General features: G+C 37.1%; 2 long non-coding RNA genes across 2 annotated transcripts in view; both read right to left on the bottom strand.

The window, feature by feature from the left end:
- Positions 1–246: 246 nt before the first annotated feature.
- LOC122217726 lies at positions 247–2,413 on the bottom strand. The gene is made up of 3 exons (XR_006201646.1): positions 2,143–2,413; positions 1,360–1,523; positions 247–906 (listed from the first exon to the last, which is right to left on the bottom strand). It is a non-coding gene; the product is annotated as an uncharacterized LOC122217726 (long non-coding RNA).
- A 341-nt stretch (positions 2,414–2,754) lies between these two features.
- The window catches only part of LOC122216935, a 79,306-nt gene continuing 58,297 nt past the window's right edge, over positions 2,755–23,763 (bottom strand). Inside the window, exons 4-7 of the long non-coding RNA XR_006201197.1 lie at positions 9,003–9,096; positions 8,489–8,528; positions 7,708–7,755; positions 2,755–3,078 (exon numbers count right to left, since the gene is read on the bottom strand). This is a non-coding gene — a long non-coding RNA (uncharacterized LOC122216935). The remainder of the gene's footprint in view (positions 3,079–7,707; positions 7,756–8,488; positions 8,529–9,002; positions 9,097–23,763) is intronic.

Below are 23,763 nucleotides of genomic sequence, written 5' to 3'. Positions count from 1 at the left end.
ATTGCTCTTGAGATCTGGAGCGCCTCTGTCTAAACACACAGACCTCTGTAGCAACCCGAGCTTTTAGTGCAGTTCGGCCATGCAGTAGCCGTATGACCCCGGGCAGGCCACCTGATGTCTCTGTTTTTCATTGAAATGGAGAAAGTAGCAGGATCAACCTTGTAGGGTTATTGTGCATAATAAATGAGTCAATACACATAAGCTGCTTAGAACAGGGCCTGGCACATAGTAGGCACTTTATTAGCATTAGTAGTTCTTGTTATTTATGTTTTTATTTCAGTGATGACATAAATTGGTATTTATGTTATCTAAATGCTGACATAAATTAGGCCCCATTATTCTTAAAAGAGAACCCCCCTAAGATTACCTACTTGATTTCGAGAACAATTCTCAGGTATTAGCCTCCGTATACACAGTGCTGCACAGCTTAGTGAAAGAGTGGAGAGGGACAATAGAGGCAAAGCTCTTAGGCAACTGTTTTAATTTTTCGCTTTGAAGTATCCGAAACCTCTCTCACTTTTCTTCTGCGTGGTGGTTTGACTCCTGCTTCTCCATTCTTAGTCTCCCTCAAGCCTCTCCACTTGCTGTTAATCTTTCAAGAGCTCCTCAGATTTTCTGACTTACTTATTCCGTGCTTCCTCATTTCTTAATGAAATGGTAGATTTATCCTTTGTTAGAAGTCTTCACCTCTTCTCAAGAATTGTGTTGTGGGAAGTGAGATAGAAAATTCCATTTCTTCCACAGCCTTGACCCCAATGCTCTCTTTAGGATTTTGCAACAAGAAAACCGCGAGCGACCTCGGTGGGAGCCTGTTTAACGAAGTGGCGGAAGGAACGAGGGTTTGGAGGGCTGAAGGGTGAGGAGTGGATGCAGCCAGAGGCCGCGGCGGCAAGTACGGACAAGTGCCTGTACAATAAAACAACATTTCCAAATTAGATAACGGCACTCGAGGTGAGGTGTAGCTATGATAGATGTATTCGAAGTATCATTTACTATTTCTGAGGGACCGAGAGCATGCAATGCAGCACGTGTTCCCTGACTGTGGCAAAGGAGCACTCACGGGGCTCAAGAGGCTGGAGGCTCTGGGTCCAGCAGCTGTTCAAACACAGACTTGTTAAGTCGCTTTGGGTGAATTACTTAGCCTTGTCTCTAGAATATTATTTCCTGTCCCCTGCCCACCTCATCGTTGCTCTGTGAGGATTCATAAGCAAGGCACTTGAGGTTTTTTGGCTTCTATATACATATGGTCTGCCAAGGTTATACACTGATAGAGCTATAATTACACATCTACCCTCTGAGAATACATTCTCTAAGGCCAGTGTTTTTGAGAGATTCATGGCCCACCTACGTTCAAATTACCTGGGTTTTGCTGTTGAAGAGATTCCTGAGCCAGAGCCCAAACCTACTGAATCAGAATTTCTACGGATGGGTCTGATAATCAGCATTTTTTCAGTTTTTTCGTTGAGTCTTACCCAGGCTGAGATGGGAGGACCAGTACGGTAGGCCAGGGGGGCTCTCCACGCCTGCCAACAAAAGAGCTGGTTAATGTTCCTGTCAAGTTACATTTATTTTTATGTCAAAGGACAACCAGCGTTTAAAATAGGAAACTGATTTTTAAATCGGCATAATTAGGATACTCTTAAATGACAGCAACTAAACTTTTGGGGGGGGGGTGGAATTGGCTTGCTCTGTCACATACACTTATGGATGATAATGTCAAAGTGTGGGAGACTGTCCTCCATTTCTTTCGCCTTCATTTTGGAATGTGTTGCTACCACATTGAATACAATTTTCGAGGCAAAATGTGACAGCTTGAGAAGTCATTCGAGTCTTCTTTTTCTCTTGGTTCTCCTCTGTAGGGGGGACTGGGTAAGAAGGAACTTGGGTCTCCAGGCCCTTCCCATCTATCACTGTAGGCAAATGATAGAAAAGGGGGAAACCACTCTGGCCAAACAAAACTTGTCTAAGAGGCCCAGCCCCAGAAACCTCGTCAGGAACTGCCAACAGTTCTAATGAGACTCTGTGGTTTAAAGAGCCTGGGGACTGGAACCATATGGACACACGGAGGAAATCCTGTTAACTACCACCAGGTCAGTCATTTGACCTAGGGCTCTTTATTGTGAGAGAGGTGCTTTGCCTTACCCCTCCGCTGCTGCTGTGGCCCACGGAGCCTGGAGTCAGTGTGGACCCTGCACCCTCCAGGGCAAGGAGAAGTACCGGAAGCTCCTACGTCCTCCACTTCCTCTTTTGTGCCCCTGTCCCCTCACTGATGCGCGAGAACAGTCCAACCACCTGACCCACACTGTGAAGATCCTTGAGTCTTACCTTAAAGGAAAAGCAAGCAGTCGAGTGTCCTTATGCTTTGGTGAATAGTTTCTCTGTCATTTACTTCACAGTTTTGATTCTAACACAATCGATTCCACTATATCAAACGTCTTAACAGAACAAAACAAAAAAACCCTCTTTTTTTTTTTTTAACAAAATGAGAAATTTCTTTGAAATGATTACATTAAATTTATTGTTTGTATGCTTTTGAACCCTTCATGGAATTTTCATTCCAGTAACTGTCATATGGAAATTTTCTTTCACTAGAAGGATTAATAGTCCTTTAGCTTCCTGTCAGGATCTTACAAATATGCTAATGAGATCATGGGTATTTTAATAGCATTCAGTCCTGAACCGGAAGCAGAACAGTTCCATATATAATTATCATTATAATAGCAAATCATTACCACATATATCGAGCCGTGGAACACTATGGGTCTTACTCCTTTGAGGCCTTTCCTATAGATAGATGAGGAAATACCTAAACATGTGGAAAACGTTTCAGTGAGTGATTGCTCTTATAGACAAAAGTCAAGTGCATGTTGTACTCATCTGGGAACTTCTTTATTTGGTCTTTTTCTGAGAACACATCATTGGAACTTCATTAAGTGTGAGCTTCGATTTTGTTTAAGAGTTAGGACTAGTATTATCTCATCAGAGACTTGATTTCAACATTTTCCCAGGAATTCTTCAGCAGTAGTAATGAAGAGAGCAGGTATTTTCATTCAAAGTAAAGTAGAGAATTGAAGAGACCTGGTAATTCAGAAAGAATTGGTTATTTCAGTGCTGAACACTAGCTGGTAATAATTAGCAAAATCTAACATCTGACAAACAAGCACATCTTTGTTTTCATCTTGCAGGGAAGGCAATGAGACCTTAATGAGTCTCTGTGTATAAATGCGGTAATTATTCGAGATTTTTTTTTTCCCAGCCCTCACTCTTCTCTTCAACCTTTCAGTCAAGGTTTTGGGTTTCCCACTGTCCATGTAGAATTCTATCAGATAATGGGCAACTGAGAGGGAAAAAGGCACAAACTCACTGAAATTGTCAGGATGCTTGCTAAGTCAGAACATAAATGAGTTTTCACCTATTTTGGTGACAAATTGCATTACATATTTGCCAATAATACTCTCAGCATTTTAAGTCCACAATGATAATATGAATTGTGAGTTCCTTCAATGTACAAACCAAATTATATTTCTCCAATCTTTCCATACAGACATGCTTTCTGCCTGGTGCACAGAAATTACTTCGTAAACGCATGTGAATTAAATGAAGTTTGCCACTTCTGTTTTATAACTCATTCAAAGGCACAACTGCAAAGTTAGATACTGCCAAAGAGAGTGGTTGTGGCCCTTGAAGAATAAGAATTCGAAAGTGAATTTTCCCTTCAAAAAGATGTTCATGATCTGAGGTCCTGGGGATTAAGGGAACATTGCTTTGGAATGCTTTACAACATGAATAAGGGAACATAGAGGATAAGTAACTCTAAGAATCTATATTCCCCGGGGTTGGGGACTGGGAGCCAGCGGGCCAGAGAGGGATGATGCACAGAAAACAGGTGTACTTTTCTTTAACAACAAAATATTTTGGTAATAGAGAAATTTCACATAAAAAATCATCTGGAGTTTTGACTTCCCTTGAATTTTACTAGATTGGGCAACCCTTGACAATAATCCCTTGGAGACGATGAGAAGCAACTCTTGTGTTGCAATCTCTGTTCTCCAGTCTGATATATCCCTATTAATCCATAGTCTTTTACTTTAAGCCTTTAGAAATTTGGGGGTATAATCCCTCCCCCCATTATGGAGGCTTAAAACTTAAAATTAGCCAGGACAAGTTGGATTTTTTTTTTTTTTTTTTTTGCATTTAAAAACTTTTGCAGAGCACTTGCACTGAATTAAGTTTGTACTTTCTTGGGACCCACATCAGGAGCCCCATGCTTCTCTTGAGGTCACACTAGCATCCCCATTCCCAATGGTGAACTGGAAAATTATTTCCAGGAGCATATAGTAAAATTTTTTAGGAGCATATAGTAAATGGCTCTGCTGACAATTCATCCCAACATTGTTGGAAAAGGTTCCATCTTCTAATCATTCATAGCTTCAAAGATCTAGTCCATGGTGTCAACTGAGATCATGAGGGATATTGATAAAGCACGGTAGGGTGCTGGATGTCGTTTCTCTTTGTCATCCTGACCCATAACCAAGACTTTTCCTGCCTTCATATATCATATTGGGGTGATTTTTCAAGAGAGGCAAAATTATTTTTATGTTTAATTGTGGATTTAACATTTTTAGCATTGTGAATGATCGTAAAGATCCACAGAATATGGAATTTGTAATTGTGTTGAGACTACTCTTTGAAGCCTGGTAGTCAGGACATTAATTACTTCACTAGTTAGTGAGTCTTATAGGCCATACATACCTACAACTCCATGTGGCAATGCTATCCCATCTTAATTTTTATGCACATATTTTGGGGTAGCATATATGCAATATCACACTATCGTTGTCTCAAAATAGGAAACCGTCACTCTCAAAGTAACTACGCGATTTAAGTGGACCCTCAGTTTACCTCAAGTGCAGATTCAAAATATTTTTTTCCAGATTTGGGAACTATTTCCAGTAATAAATCATACGGCATGTTGGCAGAAACATTTCTCTAGGCTCTATCTGTCTTTAATTTTGGATGTTGCTAGTGCACTTACTTCACTCCTTCACAGGCTTGCTTCTCTAAGATCTATGAGGTTAGTAATAATTTTATGCAGAGTCACAATAGCCCTATGCCATTCATCCCAGTAATGTGCATGAGCTGAGAAGTTGGCTTGTCTTACAAATGCTAAGAAAAATGCTTCGTGCCAAACTTCTTAACAGTGGCCTCTTCTCAGAGAATAAATCATTCTATGTTTTCTTTAAGATTCATTGCCAAAGTTTAAATATTTATAACTACAGATGAAGCAGGAACCATGGTTTTGAAGTCCTGAAGCATAAGCTAAAATCTTAAGCTCTGTAATTAATAATAAACTACATGTTTGCACAGATACAACAGGTGTGTGGAAGATCTATGTTACCTATTTGACAAGGAGAAGTGAAAATTAAATGTTTCACATGCAGGCCTATTTTTCCATTAGCAAAAGGGGGCTATTTTATCAATTTAATCTCATTATATAGAGAGATGTAGGGTGGCAATGATTTAAGGGGGAAAATAAAGAGGCAGGCCAAGAAAAGCAGAAGGGACCAAACCTGAGTGTCAGAGCGGAAATAGTTCAATGGCCTGGTGAATAACCAAGTCCAAGAAGTCACTGAGACAGCCGAGCAAGATGCAAAGTCCAAAGTCCCTGCAAAATGGTTTCCCACTGTGGTGTCCACAGGAATGGAGAGAGCAAGAGCAAACAACTCACTGAAAGAACATATATATGGTGCCCAAAATGGGACAAACAACTTGAGAAAATTTGTTTTCCCAGCCTCAACTGATTTTTCTCACTCTCTCTGGTTACTGTCAATTCCAATCTAATTTGACGACAGGAATACAGGTGAAGCTAACTGAAAACAATGAGGGGATAGTGAGGACAGGGGTCAGGGGAAAGTCACTGTTCTCCAAGGCCCTTTTCTAACAGTTCCAAGAAGGAAGCACAAACTTAGTGTCATTCTTGAATTTCTCCCTTAGGTCAGGTTTATTTCCAGGGTAGGAGGTAACTTGTTTCTGTGCTTCATGGCCAATAGCCAAGAATCTTTCTTTCACGTATAAAGAAACTTCTGTAAGGCCGCAGAATGGGAATCAGAGAGAAAATGGAGAGTGAAAAAATGTGGAGCCAGAGACCATTCCTCACCCCTACCTGTCCGGTCCCAAAGTTCCACCCTACTTCCAAAGAACAACTTGCCCTGGGCCCAGATCCCAAAGGACTGCCAACCTCACATAAAGTCAGGCCTTTGGGAAGAATGACTTCCTTCTCTTTCACACAACTCTGGTTATAATCCAATAATCTCTAATGCTCTTCTCATTCTCTTGAAATGTTTAGCTTTCTCTGCTAGCTTCCTCAAACGCAATTTAAGCTCAGAATCTTCATTCTTAAAGGATCCCTGTTGGTCCTTCACAGGAATAGAATTTAGAATGATTTTGGTCTCCTCCATTAACTCAATCCAGATCTGTCATCTGATATTGCCCTGAGAGACTAGTAGAAGTTACATGTGCTGATTTTAACGCTGTATCTGGTCCAAAGCCAGAGTGAATTCCAAAGATTTAAAGCAAATGTCCCTACTTTTCAGGAAGAAATCACTGCCTGCTTAGGGGTTCTTGGCACAGTCTGGTCAGTACTCTACTACCCCCCACTATCTCTTCAGTAAACAGTTGACAATTGGCTAACTTCCTCTGGACTATGATAATGTAGACCAGTGCCGTGTAACAGAAATATAATAATGTGAGGCACAAATGTGAGCCACACATGTAATTTTAAATTTTCTACTAGCACATCTTAAAAAAGTAAAAACAAACAAAAACAACCAAAAAACAAAACAAAACAAACTAAAAAGCAGATGAAATTAATTTTAATAAGATATTTTATTTAACCTAATACATCTAAAATATTATTACATAATATTTATAATAAATATAAAACTATTAATGAAATATCTTACATTTTTCTTTTGTACTAAGTTTTTGAAATCCATGATATGTTTCATATTTACAGCACATTTCTATTAGGACCCACTATATTCCAAGTGCCTAATAATCCCTGTGGCTAGTGACTACTGTGTTGGACTGAATTGTTCAAGACTTAAATAGAGGGCTTGAGGGTGAGAATTTCCTTCTTCAGATCTACTGAGATTCCTTTGAGCCATATAATTTCTTAAAACAAAATGACTTTCTAAATCCCATACAATTTTTCTTTATGAGTTAAAATATGCATTGCAGATACTTTTTAAAAATGTTTTCTATTTACTGATTTATTTATTTTTAGAAAGAGAGAAAGAGAGAGTGTGCGCACAAGTGTGCAAGCCGGGGTGAAGCAGAGAGAGAGAGAGAGGGAGAGAGAGAGAGAGAATCTCAAGCAGGCTCCATGATGCCAGTGCAGAGACTGATGCATGGCTCCATCCCACAAACGATGAGATTATGATCTGAGCTGAAATCAAGAGGCAGATGCTTAACCAAAATCAAGAGTTGGACGCTTAACCGACTGAGCCACTCAGGTGCCCCAACACTATAGACACTTTTGCACAATTTTCCATTGGTTGTGATTCTGATTGATTCTAATTTTTGCTTTTTGCCAAGTAGGTGACTGTCGTTGCATCTTTACCCTATTCTATCCCCTGTTCCCCTTCCCATGCCTTCTCCTGCACAGAGGTGAATGTTCCACAAACTTAAAGGGCCATACATATTTACCACAATGCTAAGATTTGCTCCACGCGACTCATCAGGTTTTTCCTCAACCTGCAAAACAGAGAGGTGAGAACAGATAAATTGTGTTCTTTCTGTTTTATTGAATGTTGCTATTAGGGTGGTGGGCAGGTGAGTACTGGTTTGGGGCTTGAGCACCAGTTATGCTGTTAACTGGGTGGTGGACAATCTGTATCTACTGACACTTAGAAAAAAAATGCTTGCTGAGACCACATGACATGTAGACCAGTCTCCGGTAAGGGTGTCCACTTCCATCCTAAGGCTTACTGACGACTGTGGTTTAATTTGCTGCATTTTAGAAGAAGTGGGGTCTACTTCTGAGATGTTTTCCTGAACTTTAGGTCCCAGGTGAATTGCCTTAGCTCTGAGTAGTCAGGCCTTGGAGGTCTGGTAGGCTTCCTGATACCTGTAGGGAAACGTAAGCCTAATAGGAGCAAACAGAAAGCTGTTGTGTGTGCAAATACCCTAACTTTCATCAAACATAGTATAAAAGAAGAACAAAACAGAGGGGATGAATATCACCTAAACTACTATGCTTGTCTCTGGGTAGGAAATGTTTCATTCAAGAGAAATTCACTCTCCTTATGATTCTAACCAGTCAGGAAAGATGAATGTTCCACAAAGAGAGAGCTGAACATTTTCTTCTCTGGTCACAAGAAGGCAGCTCACAGAGTGCCTGGACAAAGTTGACTATTTCCAACAGTGTCTTCCAATGGGACAGAGACAACAGAAAAGGAATCTAAGAAAGACTGTGGGTCAAACTTACTAAAATTCAGCAGATCCGTCTGGAAATGCATTCAGAAGACCTGAAACATTCAAATTAGGAGAGTTAAACTGGCTTTATTTTACATCGAGAAGACAGGTAACATTTGATTAGTCCTTCTTTATTCCCAGAAGATGAAGAGTAATAAAAGCCAGTATGGGCAGAAAAGAGTCAGAAATTTAGCTGTTAGACTTTCTATACAGTTTCCTCCATTTAGTGCAACTTCTGCAGAGGATTGCCTTATTAGTCTTTTCTTCTGGGTCTAGCCTCATACCTGGCACCTGCTGTGTCCTCAATAAGCATTTGTTGAATTGATAAACAAAACATCCAAATGTCTAAATTTCCAATATGTGTCCTATGAGAATAATGTTGAAGGATACACTTTTAGTTAATATAGGGCAGAGAATGCACCAGTCCAGCTCAGTTGTTATTAGCTGAATGACTGTTAAATGATGGTAATATTTTCAAAGAAGTTGGCAAACAACCTCCTGAGCCCTCATTGCTCCCATCACCTCACCTCCCAGATCCGTCCCCTGAAGAAGGAAAGTCTGGTGCCCAGGGGCTCTGCACTGGCCGTCACTTCTAATTGGGCAGGTTCTGGCTGGCAGCACCTGGACCAAAACATTTTGAATATAATCTTCAAGTGTGTATGGAACAAAACCCTTTGGAAAATTATAGGAGGTTAAGTGTCTTAAGAAATAGTTATTCTCAGTGAAAAACTTTCCTGAAAGGATCATTTTAAGTTTTTATTGCTATGTTTTCATAAGACTCTTAACTCTAAACTAGGACAGAAATGACCTGAAAATAGGGACCCTTTGGTGAAAGTGAATTCCATTCTGATTAAGTGTGTGCTCTTCAAACCTCATTTATCTCTCTTACAGTTTGTTTTGTTGTGCCGTTAAAAGGTTTTCTGCATGGAACAGTGCTGTAGTCATAGTGTGTTTCAGATAGTATGGGAGAAACAAATTGTCAGAGTTTATCAGGGGTGGGGGATATTTTCAAATCCTCAATTAAATTTGCAGTGGTTGGTCACGTGGAGACAAAAACACGAAAGAATACCTGAGAAAAATATTTCAGTCAGGAGAGAAAAATTAAAGCTGGTAGTTGTGGACACTTCAGATGCATTTTATGCAGGTAGAACCTTCTATATTACATTGTGTTATTATTTACCTTGCAGTTCATATCTTACCTTCCATTTTGTGTTTAGGAAGGGGAAAAGTGGACAAATTATGAGCAAGATGAATAAGCCAACAATGACGAAAGAAATCTTGTAACCCTATTATGTGTTCTTGAGCTCTCTCTGAAGTTTTGATATAACTAAATAATTGTTTAAAATACCATTGGTGAGAACATACTTTATTGCTCACAGTATTCCTTTTATAGAATGAAACTTCAATATGTGACAGAACACTGAATTTTATTAGATGACTAAAACCATTAAAAAAATACAAGGTTATTTTTAGAGAATTGGGTGATGGAGGTCTTGTGAAGGTTTTATTAGTAACTATCAGCTGGACTTGACAAAAATTTTGGTTAAGCAGGGAGGAAACCTGTGTGTCTTGTCACATTCAAAATGCTTTCAATAAAAGTTAGTATTAGGGTACAAACATACACATATACAAAACTGCTTTGCCTTGATGGGTTCAATCTTAGTATTACCAGTCTCATGAATTTCAGTCCTCCAAAATAGGTTTTTAAAAGGCAAAAGAAAAATAAAGAAATAGGGCTTCCAGTAAAGGCATGGGAGACTGTGAAGTCCTTATCCTGCAGAATAAAAAAGCAAGTATTAGGAGAATCAGACTTCATTTTTGTAGACTTGGTTTTCTTATGTTCAGTCTGTGCTTTCTCAAATATTTCCTCCATTTGATTCCAAATTTTGTTCTTTTCTTCTCTCTTCAAAACTTTTCTTAGACTCTCCCTTAAAAAGTAGTATTTCTATTAATAATCAGTATTGATGAGGCAAAAGATTTTTAAAGATACAACACAAAATTTATTGAGTGTACTAAAATAAATTCCAGTATTAAGATAGCGTAATTGTATTCTAGTTTTAATTGTACCCCTTGTGTTTCAAGGAGAGCATCATCTGAGAAAACTATATTGAAGGTAATTACAGAACAAACTTCCACATCAAGGATGAAGATATATGTTAGTCAATCAATTTTCTTAGTTCAAAACAACTGTGTAAATGGACTAGAAAATAATTTAAAATCTGCTTTTAGGAATCACAGTGGAATGAGGAGCCTTAATTATTAGAATTGGGAGAGATTTTAAAAATCATTTAGTTGTGCTCTTCATTTTATAAATGAGGGAACCAAGGCCCAGAGAGATCACTGACTTTTGCAAGACCATGCGGCTAGTTAATGGCAAAACCAAAATGGCTACCAAAGATTCCTGTCCCCCATTCCAGTCCTGCGTACATTATACCATGCTAGCTCTTCTATATCAGCAAACCTATAAGTATTGTTATGGAACATCATGTGGTTCTAAGAACAGAATGAGAGTAAATCTTAGGATACAGCAATTAATAATGTGTGGTTTTTCAGTTAACTCTATTTTTCTCTAGCTAGTCTCTATCTCTTCAGAAAAATGTAAATATTGTGATGAAAATCTTAAACTTTTAAGGAAAAGTCACTCTATGGCTAATGTTAGGTAAATTGAAAAAAGAAAATAAATTTTTGTCAATAAGCAAGGCACAACATGGAGAACAGACTTCTCAATTGCACCCATTCTTGGACTTGTCCCAGTAGGTAGCAGGACCTCTGTACCCACAAGTGCATTGGAAGGTTGATTATTTTTCTTCTAGTGCAACATATCCATTGAGTGGTGTTCAACTTTGGTTTGGACATGAGAGACCACCTTAAAAGGATCATGCACAACCTTGTGCATTGCCCTTCTTTCCTCTCCTCCTTGCAGAACCCTCTGAAAATCTCATGTCATTGCTTTGCAAAACTCAAATTATGTATTATTCATCCTTGAATATCACAGTAGTATATATTTTATTTTCCAGATGGAAAAGTCTTTGCCATAAAAATCAATAATTTTAAAAAATATATACTAGTTAAGAGTAACTTGGGAATGATTCAAAGGAAGAATAAGGCTATTTTCACCATGAGTAAATCCAAGTGAATCATAAAACTTTCAGTGGTGTTGGGATCAAAATATGGACTGTTCTCTTTTCAGTACATGGAAGCCACATAAGAATGTAAGATAATCTAATATGAAACTTTTTAAAAATCTTTTATGTTTTTATTATATATTGCCTTTAGTTTAAATTTCTAGATAGAACTAAAATGGTCAAGGCATGTTTTTAAATCTAAATGACTGCACATTCAGAAAAGCATTTCTTTTCAAATATCAAGAGCAAAGAGTGTTAATGTCAGATATCCCAAGCTCAAAAACATTTTAAGGCTATTTTAAGCCTTATGTTAAGCTAATTTATACTTAAAGTATTCTTACATTTTACATCACAATTTTGGCTTCTTAAAATCTAAATGGAAAAATATTTTTAAAACCTAACAGAAAGATTTCTGAGAAATAATTTCAGTGGAAGTTAAAATATACTAAAAGCATTCAGGTATACAGGAAAGGAGATGTCACTGTGTTAAATGTTAGAGTTGCCTTTAAAAAATATATTTTAACCTGTAAAATATAATTTCAGAATGTTATTCAGTTTGGGTATGTGATTATAATAGCACTGTTTTAAAACTGAAATCAATTAATTGTTTCATTATTCAAACTGAACAAGATACTAAAACAGTAAAAAAAAAAGGTCATGAATTAAAATATGTAGGTGGTGGCTGATTTATGTCTTTTTCAGTCTTAGCCATTTCAGATAACTTGCAGTTTAATAATTTAGTTTAATAGCAACAATTAAACTCTTTCTCTATGTATCCAATTTCTTTTTGACCACGCCACTTCCATGTGTTCTCTTAGATATGAGTTAACAAGATAAATGAGCACAGAAACTACGAGTAGGCTGCAAAAGGGAAAATGCTCCCGGAGAACATCTGTTTTGGGTAAAGCAATTTAATTACAAAGATCATGGTGGTATCATCAGGATTTATTTCAAGAGAAGAGCAAGAAGCAAAAGAGGGCGGTGGGAACCCTTGACACCCTCCTTTATCATCAGCAATGTAGGAGCCAAGAAAAATCTGCCTCCTTTTGTTTGCCTTTGTATCAATTTCCTCTTCTGAAATAAAGAAGTCTAAGCAAAGTGGTCTGGCTTTTGAAATAATATAGATATTCCATGTATATAAAATACATACACATAGACACACTTGTACATAATAGATACGCATACGCGCGCGCACACACACATACACACACATTCCAATTTAGGTGTATTTAGATGTATTCTCTGAGCAGTAAAATCCACCTTAGAGAGTTATAGAGACTGCTAAGTTTTCTGAGCTTTCCAGGCCTGTTTTAATTCGTATAATGATTTAACATCCTTGTTATGAATGTGTAGGCTCAGGAGTAGTGCCTATGTGCCTTCGAGACTAACTAAAAAAGCTTTCCAACAAAGCTTATGCTGGGCAAAGACTTGTTTAGGAAATAACATGAAGTTGACTGTGATTTATGGAGAAATGGCAGTTTACACTAAAAACAAAAAAGATAACAGGAGAAATCAGCTATTGTACCATTTGTTTAGATACTAATTTTAGCATCATTATAATTGTGTAATTCATTAACATATTTCTTTTTTTTTAATGTTTATTTATTTTGAGAGAGAGTGCACACATGTGTGTGAGTTGGGAAGAGGGGGAGAGAGAGAGGGAGAGAGGGAATCCCAAGCAGATTCCACACTCAGCGCAAAGCCCTAAGTAGGGCTTGATCTCCTAACAGGGAGATCATGACCCGAGCCCAAATCAACAGTTGGACATTTAAATGACTGAGCTACCCAGGCGCCCCTAATGTATTTCTTTAGTGGCGGTATTTGAGATAGTGAATATTCAGAATCGAAGGCATTTGTCACATCTACTAGGACAAACAGGCAGGAGCACACAGTGAAGTCAAAGCCTTCAGGAGGTTCACAGGAGCCCATGTTGGTTCTTCTTTCTCTTGGGCTACCTTAGTTGCTTCTCAGGTCCAGACATGAGCCAAGAGCAACTCTTTCTGATCATAGATGAAGAGAAGGAAGAAAGAGGTGTTTTATGATACCATTTTGAATGAAATGGAAAAAAAATGTGGGTTATATGACAAGGCAACCACATTCAAAACATGGATTAACAGACTGAAGTCAGATGTGTCCCTCAACATGTATTTCAAGGTCCACCAGAGGGCTGTGGAAGCTTCCCTGAAAGGTTTAACATGCATCCAGACTTGCAAGTCCTTTCCTTTTGTTCTTACAGGTAAGTGGTCCGAAAGTCCTTGGATTTCTATTTTTCTTTGTATAATTGAGGGTTAATTACTGAAACTAAAGGACATTTCCGATAGTTGCTAACATAGTATGCATACACTAAAATTAGCATGATAATGAAGTTGCTGAAGTCTCTAATTCCATAATCTTAATAGAATTCCAGTGATTTAATGTGATAAAGCTCTTCCTACACAGTAGAGCTAATAAGTGGTAAAAGTCAAGACTTGAAAACATTTCTCACACTAGCAGAGTGCTCTTTATAGTTCATTCACAGCTGAGTACTAGGTTGGATCAAGGAACCAGGTTTCAATACCTTTATAGTCTGGAACAGGATGCCAAATCTAAGAAGAGGAAATTTAATTAGGAGTAAAAAGTACACAGTTTTGGACTTCATTTTGAAATACCAGTTGCAAAATATAGAGTTAAGGAGTCCTTATTTTGTGTAGCCCAGGCCTCTGGGAGCCTCATGTCCTCTACTATTGATATCCCAATGTGAGTCCCTTCATTCGCTCCAAAAGTCACATGGGGGGGGGGGGGACTCAGTTTATAGCAAAGGAAGTGAGACAGCAGGCACATGAGATCTAGTGACTGTATCTCATACCACACCCTTGAGAAGCTGTTGGGCTGAGACAGTGATATTAGTGATGAAAAAGAATGAAATCTTGCCATTTGCAACAATGTGGATAGAACTAGAGTATATTATGTTAAGTGAAGTCAGTCAGAGAAAAACAAATACCATAGGATTTTACTCATATGTGGAATTTAGAAAACAAAAAAGATGAATACAGGGGAAGGGAAGGAAAAATAAGATAACAGAGAGGGAGGCAAACCTTAAAAGACTCTTAAATACAGAGAACAAACGGAGCATTGCTGGAGGGAGGTGGGTGTGGGGATGGGCTAAATGGGTGATGGGCATTAAGAAGGGCACTTGTTGAGATGAGCACTGGGTGTTATATGTAAGTGATGAATCAGTGGGTTCTACTTCTGACATCATTATTACACTATATGTTAACTAACTTAGATTTAAATAAAATTTAAAAAAATTAAAACAAAACAAAACAACTTGTTGAAAGCACTGCATTCAGGATGGTGTACATGTTCTAAATCTATAATTGTTATATAGTGGTATGTTTCCAAGGGATAGAATTCAGGAGTTTGGGAACCATCACTCTCTGTTATCCTATTGGTGAATTTATGCTTCCCTTCCCTAAATCTCTTAGATTCTGTGCGTTTAGAGGTCTTGGTTCCCAACAAGTTCCAGCAGGAAACATAGACGCATTCCACTAAACTTAAAGCTTCATTTCTACTCAAGCCCTTTAGGATTCTTAGGCTAAGGGACCAGCAGGCAAGAAGAGGAGTTAACATCATGGCAGAGATAATTGACCATGATCATGAGGGAGAAGAACAGCTGTTGATACACAACAGGGGCAACGAGGAAGGTGTTTGTCATTCAGGTGATCAACTTGGACATCCCTTGCTCAATTTTGATGGTAAATGTATATGTGCTACGATCCTTTTTTAAGTTTTTTAAGTTTTTCGTTAAGAAAAGCGTTCCATCAGAATCATGGAGAAGTTGCTCTCAGAACATCAATCCCTCTTTGGGGTCTCTGGGTAGTTCAGTCGGTTAAAGGTCTAACTCTTGATTTCAGCTCAGGTCATGATCCCAGGGTTGTGGGATCGAGCCCCACTCAGAGTGGAACCTGCTTGAGATTCTCTTTCTCTCCCCCCCCCCCAGGCCCTCTTCCCCGCTGCTTGCACTCTCTCCCCCACCCCACAGAAAAAAAGAACTTCAATCCCTCTTCACACTCCAATAGCACCTCCTGGTCCACAACTACTGTTTTGCACCTGGTACAGTATCTATCTTGTCTTTTTGCTTCTACTCTTGCGTCCCACATCTTCCACCATGTCATTCACTATAGTTCACTAGAGTGAACCTTTGACATGTTATTTCCCTGCTGAAAACACTCCAAAGCTTTTGCATTGTCCTCAGAATAAACTTAAACCCCATAGTCTTAGGCTATACAGAACTTCCTTCCTCCTACCACTCTCCCTCTTGCTGACTCTGGCCAACCACATTGGCTTCACTCTTTCTTGATTATGTCAAACTCCTTCCCACATCAGAAGCTTGCTTCACTCTGTTGTCCCTTCTGCTTGGAATGTCCTTTCTCCTAATCTTTACATGGCTGATGGCTTCACTTCCTTCAGGTCCAGGTTCTGGTCCCTGGACAAATGTCGCTTCCTCAGAAAAGTCTTTCCAGACCACTCTATCTAAAATACCCTCACACCATCCATCACAACCTATCTGCTTAATTTGCTTTAATTTCTTTCAGTGTATACAAAACACTGTACATGTAATAATTTCTCATAAGATAGTAATATAAATATTAATTTGTTATTTAGGTATTAATTGCTATTTAGGTATGATTGTCAAAATCCCCACTCAGTGTAAGCCCCATGAGGGTGAGTCTTTTTCCTCTCTTGTTTATCTTTATAACTCGAACACTGCTTGGCATGTGTTAAGTGCTCAGTAATTATTTGTTTAATTAATGAATGATGACATTTATTAAATGTTGACCAACTGATGGCCTCAGTGAATCTGTTGCCTCCTTTTGCAGTGCATCTGGCTTCTTTTTCTACCAAAAAATCAACTAAATGGAAACATTCTTAAAGATATTGTGAATGAAAGATTGTTATATTCATCCTTTTTACAAGAAAAGGTACTTTTTACATGGCAACGTTGTGCAGTCTATTGCTCTGAAGAAAACGTCTGCTCTTGAGCTTGCTTTGGTAAGAGTGTTTCATATGCCTGGCCCAGATTTTAATTATAAACTTCCAGATGAGTCATTCTTTCTTTGGGAACATTTGTCCTACCTGTTTCCACCACTTCCTCTGGAGAGGTTAATCTAAATTCTGATAATACTGAGAAGAGCAGAACTTGCGTTTTGTTCTTTTTATTAACAAGTTTAAACGAGTTCTTTGGAAGGTTTTCTTTGATTTGAAGCACATTAATTATGACTTTTAAAATTGAAGTCAGCTGTTAATACATAATTCACAGTACTGACGTCACTGTTCTCTTTCTCAATAGTACAAAGCACTATGTGAAGTAAACCTTTGCCTATTGTTACAATAAAGTTCATGAGCCTTCAAGCCTAATATTTTTCAGGTAATCTTTCAAGTAGCTATAGACGGTGTAAAGCCGTTCCTAAGCAAGAGAACTTACTGATTTACATTTTATTTAAACCAAAAGTTCTGATGAAATGTCCAGCTAATCAACTTAAGAGGTTTTTTTTTTTTGCTTTTGTTTTGTAAGAAGTCAAGACCACTCTATATTTAACTTAGATATTAAACTGTGTTTCTCAGGAACATTCATAATTAGAGAAAATTGCAAAAATAAAATTGGAAACTATCTTGCCGACAGCCCTGGTCAGAGATTTGGGGGCACGGTGGTACTGTCTTTAGGAGACTAAAGTGACATGGGCCAAATAGCATCTTACCTTCTCCACATCCTTCCTCCTCCAAAGGCAAGATCCTCTCTCAGAGAAAGACTTCTTTAAAATTCAACTCAAGACAGAGTATAAAGGAATGTTTGTAGTCATCTGCTATGGTAGATAAGATAATGGCCCATAAAGAATGTCCATAGCCTAATACCCTGACCCTGTGAATATGTTAACCTACATGACAAAAGGTAGTCTGATTAAGTTAAATACCTTGAGATTGGGAGATTATCCTTCATTATCCGGGTAAACCCACTATAATCATAAGGGTCCTGATAAAAAGGATGCAGGAGAAGTCAGAGTCAGAAGAGAAGGTGATACAACAACACAAGCAGAGGTTGAAGTGATGTGGTCATGAGCCAAGGTTTGTCAGCAGCTTCTAAAAGCTGGAAAAGGCAATGAACAGATTCTACCCTGAAGGCTCCAGAAGTAACCAGCCATGTGAACACCTTGATTCTAGCCCCCTAAGACTCATGTTGGACTTTGGACCTCCAGAGTTGTAAGATAATAAAGTTGTAAGGTAATAAGCCACTAAGTCTGTGGTAATTTGTTACAGCAGCAATAAGAAACAAATATACCTACTGAAGCTAGATGGGACAAGTATTTCACAGACTCCTGAAAAATGTCCTGTCCATGTGGGTTACCAGGTAAAGCCTTCCTGTTGTGGTTACAATGTCAGATTTGCAAACGGGGATGATATTAATTTAAAATCTGTTCCACTGGGTGTTGTATGGAAACTAATTTGACAATAAATATCATATAATAAAAAAAAATCTGTTCAATGACAGAAAGTTATTGAGTACTTAGCATGCTGCAGAAATCATTTGAGGTTGAGGGTTGCTACAGCCAAAAGACATCATAATATCAAGGAACCCTACTTGTCAAATATTGGCCTACAACCCAACCTCTAACTTTTGGGATAAAGAAGCTCTTTAGACTGTGGTTTTGAGGTAGGTGATACTGGCGAATAGAGATCCATTTTCGCATATAAGATTAATTTATGTTTCAGCATACTCCGTATCTTAATTCTTTTCTTTATCTGTTCAAATCTAGTCTGAATCTAGTGCAATGGTTCTTGAGCAAAGGGCATTATTCTGTGGAAGACATACCAAAATCTCAAGAAGTATAAGTGTAATTTGTGTAAGGGCACTTTAAAATTGCCATTGCTTTAATTTTTGTTATATTATTTGATACATTTGGAATTTACAAATGAAATTAAATGAGCACATAAAATTTAAGGTTGAGAAACACGGATCTAGAGTCACTGAGACCCGTCAGCTCTTTCTGGGAAATTCCTCTCATATCTTTTTTCCCTCTTTGCTATTATTATGAAAGCTTCCTATTGCATTGTATTTAGTTCCTCAACTGTGTCATTAATTCTTCCATGATGAGGACCACTTCTTACTCATCCATGTATTCCACAGCTAGTACAGTGCTTACCATTTAGTATATATTTAATGCATGCTTAATGAATTTGAATTCCTATTCTAAGATATTTAAGATTATTTGCCTAATAATTTTTAAATCCCAGAGTAGTTTTCACAATGTTGGTGCCAGCAAAGACATTTGGTACTTCTGATCAACCAATTAATCATTCGGTTAGATTACAGTTACAACCTTGTATCCTATGTCAATTTTATCTTTAGATTATTTAATTAATCCTCATGGATTATTCTGATTAATTTTTTCTGCAGTTCTAATTGAGGGGTCTTATAAAAAATTACATTATATTTTTATGAAATTAATTAATTTGTATCATGAGCTGGCCAGTTAGGGCTCTTTCGTATTTTGTGCTTCATAAATTATTAAATTTATGTGAAAATATTTATCTCCTTGTTCTTTGACTTCTTTTTTTCCTCCACTGAAGTGGCAATTCTTTTTTCAAAAAAGTTCTTGATTTATAAATGACTTCCATAATGTATCTATATCTTATTTTGTTTGTAAACTATTATGTTAATTTGAAAACTAGACTTTTCTAGTTGACATAATCACTTATAATCCTATCAATTTCTCTGTTAGAAAATATTATATTGATAATAAAATTTCAATCTAGTTTATCCTAGAATGAGAATTTTCTTTGAATTGCTAACTGATCCACCACCCACACCCTCAGCCCCTCAGTCCAGACAGGGCAGGAACCAGGAAGAGTTCCTTATCTCTTTTCTTATGGATCTTAAAAATAAATTTCAAAAGCATTACTGGGAAAGATTACTACTCCCATTAAATTTTTAATTTGAGTGATTATAATATAGAAAAATGAAATTGTGTGAATTCTTTGCAGATGAAGTTCTATAGTTTTATCTAAAGATAACTTACTTTGAGGAACTCCCTTTTTTTATCATCTGAAGCAGCCTTTTCCAAATACCTAACATAGCTAAATGAAATACATTGACTTTTTAGAGTACTAACCACCTTGATCATACAGAAAATTGTGTTGCTGTTGCTTTCAAGAGATATCTTGATGCCTATAGTGAAAGCTCATGACACATAGCAGTGCAATAGTTTTATCTCTTTCATGAAATAATTGCTGAATGGGAATAGGCATGTCCACAGAAGGAAAAAAGGCAAGGAAAGAAAACTTCCAGTAATTTGCACTACGATGTCAGCAAGATAGCAGAATAGGATGTCCCAGGCCTCGTTACCCCATAGATATAACAATAATAATAAGAACTCCAGAATCTAGTCAAGAAGTTACAATACCTCAAGTGAGAACAAAATTTAGAAAAAGCACCTTGAAATGGTTAAGTAAAGCAGTTTCATTTTGCTCAGGTCAACCCCTCCCCCTAGCTTATACAGCTCGGTGCTAAGAGAGAGATCCACCCTGTCTGTAATTTCTTCCTTAGAGGAAGCAGTAACTTTGCAGCACAGAAGGAAGTGGAATGATATGGTCATAGTACTAAAAGAAAAAACTGCCAGTCAGAAATACTATGCCTGGCAAAACTGTCCTCCAAACATTAAGGAGAGATAAAGACATTTGCAAACAAAAGCTGAGGAAGTACATTACCACTAGGCCTGATTTACAATAATGGCACAGGAGTTCCTCAAGCTGCAGTGAGGGGATGCTAACTAGTAACATGAAAACACAAAAGTATAAAGGTAAGAATATAAACGAATACACAATATTGCAATAATAGTGTGAATTACTTTCAATTTTAGAATAGAAGTTATGAGATACAAAATTAAGAACGTGACTATAAAAATTTGTATTGGATTCAAAATATGAAAAGATGCAAACTGTGTTGTCAGTAACATAAAGCGTGTGTGGACGAAGTAAAATGTTAACTTTTAGTATGTGATTCAATTGAATTATGGGTTTAAAGTAGACTCGGGGCGCCTGGGTGGCTGAGTACGTTGAGTGTCCGACTTTAGCTCAGGTCACGATCTTATGGTCTGTGAGTTCAAGCCCTGTGTCGGGCTCTGTGCTGACAGCTAGGAGCCTGGAGCCTGCTTCAGATTCTGTGTCTCCCTCTCTCTCTACCCCTCTCCCACTCATGCTCTGTCTCTCCCTCTGTCAAAAATAAATAAAATTAAAAAAAAAATTAAAGTAGACTGTAATAACTATAAGATGTTTTATATAATCTTTATGGTAACCATTTATACCTCATGGTATTACTTATATGTATGATACCCAAAAGAAAAGAGAAAGGAATCAAAGAACATTGTTACAAAAAAATCAATAAAACACAAAGGAAAACAAGAGAAGAAAAGAGGTATACAAGCACCACAAACCACACATAAAACCATTAACAAAATTGCAATAGTAGTCTTTTCTTATTGCAAAAGTCTTACTTATTTTAAAAAGAAATGGACTAAATTCTTCAATCACAAGACATGGGATAGATAAATGGATAATAAAACAAGACCAAATTGTATGCTGCCTACAAAAGATTCACTTATAGATTTAAGGTACACATAGACTGGAAGTGAAGGGATGGAAAATGATATTCCATGCAAATGGTAACCAAAAGAGAGCAGGGTGGCTATATTTATATAAGACAAAATAGGCTTTAAGTCAAACACTGTCACATGGGACAAAGAAGGACATTATAAAGTAATAAAAGATATAAATGATATATAAGTATATACTCCAATTCATTAGGAAGATCTAACAATTATATCAGTACCCAATGCTAGAGCACATAAAAATATAAAGCAAATATTAACAAAACTGGAGGGAGAAATAGACAGCAGTGCAATAGCAATAGGTTACTTTAATATCACAGTTTTAAAAATGGATAGAACATCCAGACAAAAAAAAAAAAAATCAATAAGGAAACAACAGATTTGAACACTATAGACCCAATAGACATAAGAAACATATGCAGAACATCCCACTCAACAGCAACAGAATGCATATTTTCCCCATGCATGTACATAGGACATTTTCCAGGATAGACTCCATGTCAGGCCACAACAAGGTCTTAACAAATGTAAGAAGATAAATATTACACCAAATTTCTTTTCTATACCATAACGGTATAAAACTAGAGATCGATAACAGAAAAAAAAATTGGAAATTCCATGCATGCATAGAAAGTAAATAACATACTCCTAAACAACCAATGGACCCAAGAAGAAATCAAAAGGAAAATCAGAACATATCTTGAGACAAATGAAAATGAAAACACAATAAATAGATCAAAACTTGTGGGATGTGGTTAGGCAGTACTAAGAGAGAAATTTATAGCAATAAATGCCCACATTAAAAAGAAGAAAGATCTCAAATAAGCAACTTAAACTCATACCTTGGGGAACTAGAAAAAAAGGAACAAACTAAGTGCAAAGTTAGCATAAGGAAGGAAATAATGAAGAACAGAAATAAAACAAAGACTAGGAAAAAATGCAAAAGAATATCAACAAAACTAAGACTTGGGTGTTTTTGAAAAGATCAAAAAAATTTGGCAAACCTTCAGATGGACTAAGAAAAAAAAAAATAAAGAAGACTCAAATTTAAAAAGCCAGAAATGAAACAGAAGACATTACAACTGATGCAACAGAAATAAAAAGGGTCATAAGAAACTGCTGTGAAAAATTGTAGGCCAACAAATTGGATAACTTAGAAGAAATGGATAAATTCCTGGGTACATACAATTTACCAAGACTCAGTCATGAAGAAAAAGAAAACTCGAACAGACCAGTATAGAGATTGAGTTAACAATCAAAACCTTCTCACAAAGAAAAGCCTAGGCCTAGACTTCACTGAGGAATTCTACGATCATCTAAGAAAGGATCCTTCTCAAACACTTCTAAATAATTGAGAAGGAGGGAATACTTCCAAAATCATCTTATGAGGCTAGTATTACTCTGACACCAATCCAGACTACAAGGAAAAAAAAACACTATAGGCCAGTATCCCTAATGAATATAGATGCAAAAGTACTCAACAAAAATACTAGCAAACTGAAATCGACAGCAAATACACTGTGATTAGGTGGGAGATATCTAATCCCCACCTAGGATGCAAGGTTGGTTCAACACATACAAATTGATATAGGTGATTCACCACAAAACAGAATGATGGTGGTGGGGGGATCATGATCATCTCAACAGATGCAAAGGAAAGAAAGAAAGAAAGAAAGAAAGAAAGAAAGAAAGAAAGAAAGAAAGAAAGAAAGAGAAAGAAAGAATCTGCCAAAATGTGGCATCTTTTCATGATAAAACCTCTCGGCAAATTGAGTATAGAAGGAATATACCTCAACATAATAAAGGACATATATTATAAATCCACAGCTGATATCATACTCAACAGCAACAAACTGAAAACTTTTGCTCTAAGATCAGGAACAAGGTAAGGATGCTCACTTTTGTCATGTCTGTTCAATATAGTACTGGAAGTCCTCAGCAGAATAATTAGGCAAGAAACATAAATAAAAGACATTGAAACCAGAAAGGAAGAAGTAAAATTATCTCAATTTGTAGATGATATAATCTTATATGTAGAAAACCCTAAAGACACCACACACACACACACAAAAACCCCAACTGTTAGAATTAATACACAAATTCAGTAAAGTTGTAGGATACAAATAATCAACATACAAAAGTCAGCTGTATTTCCATACACAAAGAAGAAACCAGGTGAAAAAAATTAAGAAAAAAACTTTTATTGACAATAGCAGCAAACAGAACAAAATACCTAAGAATAAACTTAACCAAGGAAGAGAAAGACTTGGACACTGAAAACTATAAAACATTGACAAAAGAAATTAAAGGAGGTACAAATAAATGGAAAGACATCCTGTTCATGGATTTGAAGACTTGATATTGTTAACAGGCTCATAATACTGATTCAATGTCATCCCCATCAAACTCTACATGGATTTTATTTTATTTCACAGATATAGAAAAAAAATCCTAAAATTCATATAGAACCACACACACAAAAAAAAACAGAATAGCCCAAACAATCTTGATAAAGAAGAAAG

This window comes from Panthera leo, chromosome B1 (genome assembly GCF_018350215.1).
Source record: "Panthera leo isolate Ple1 chromosome B1, P.leo_Ple1_pat1.1, whole genome shotgun sequence".
In the NCBI taxonomy this organism is placed as follows: domain Eukaryota; kingdom Metazoa; phylum Chordata; class Mammalia; order Carnivora; family Felidae; genus Panthera; species Panthera leo.
This window is presented reverse-complemented; position numbering and strand designations above follow the sequence as displayed.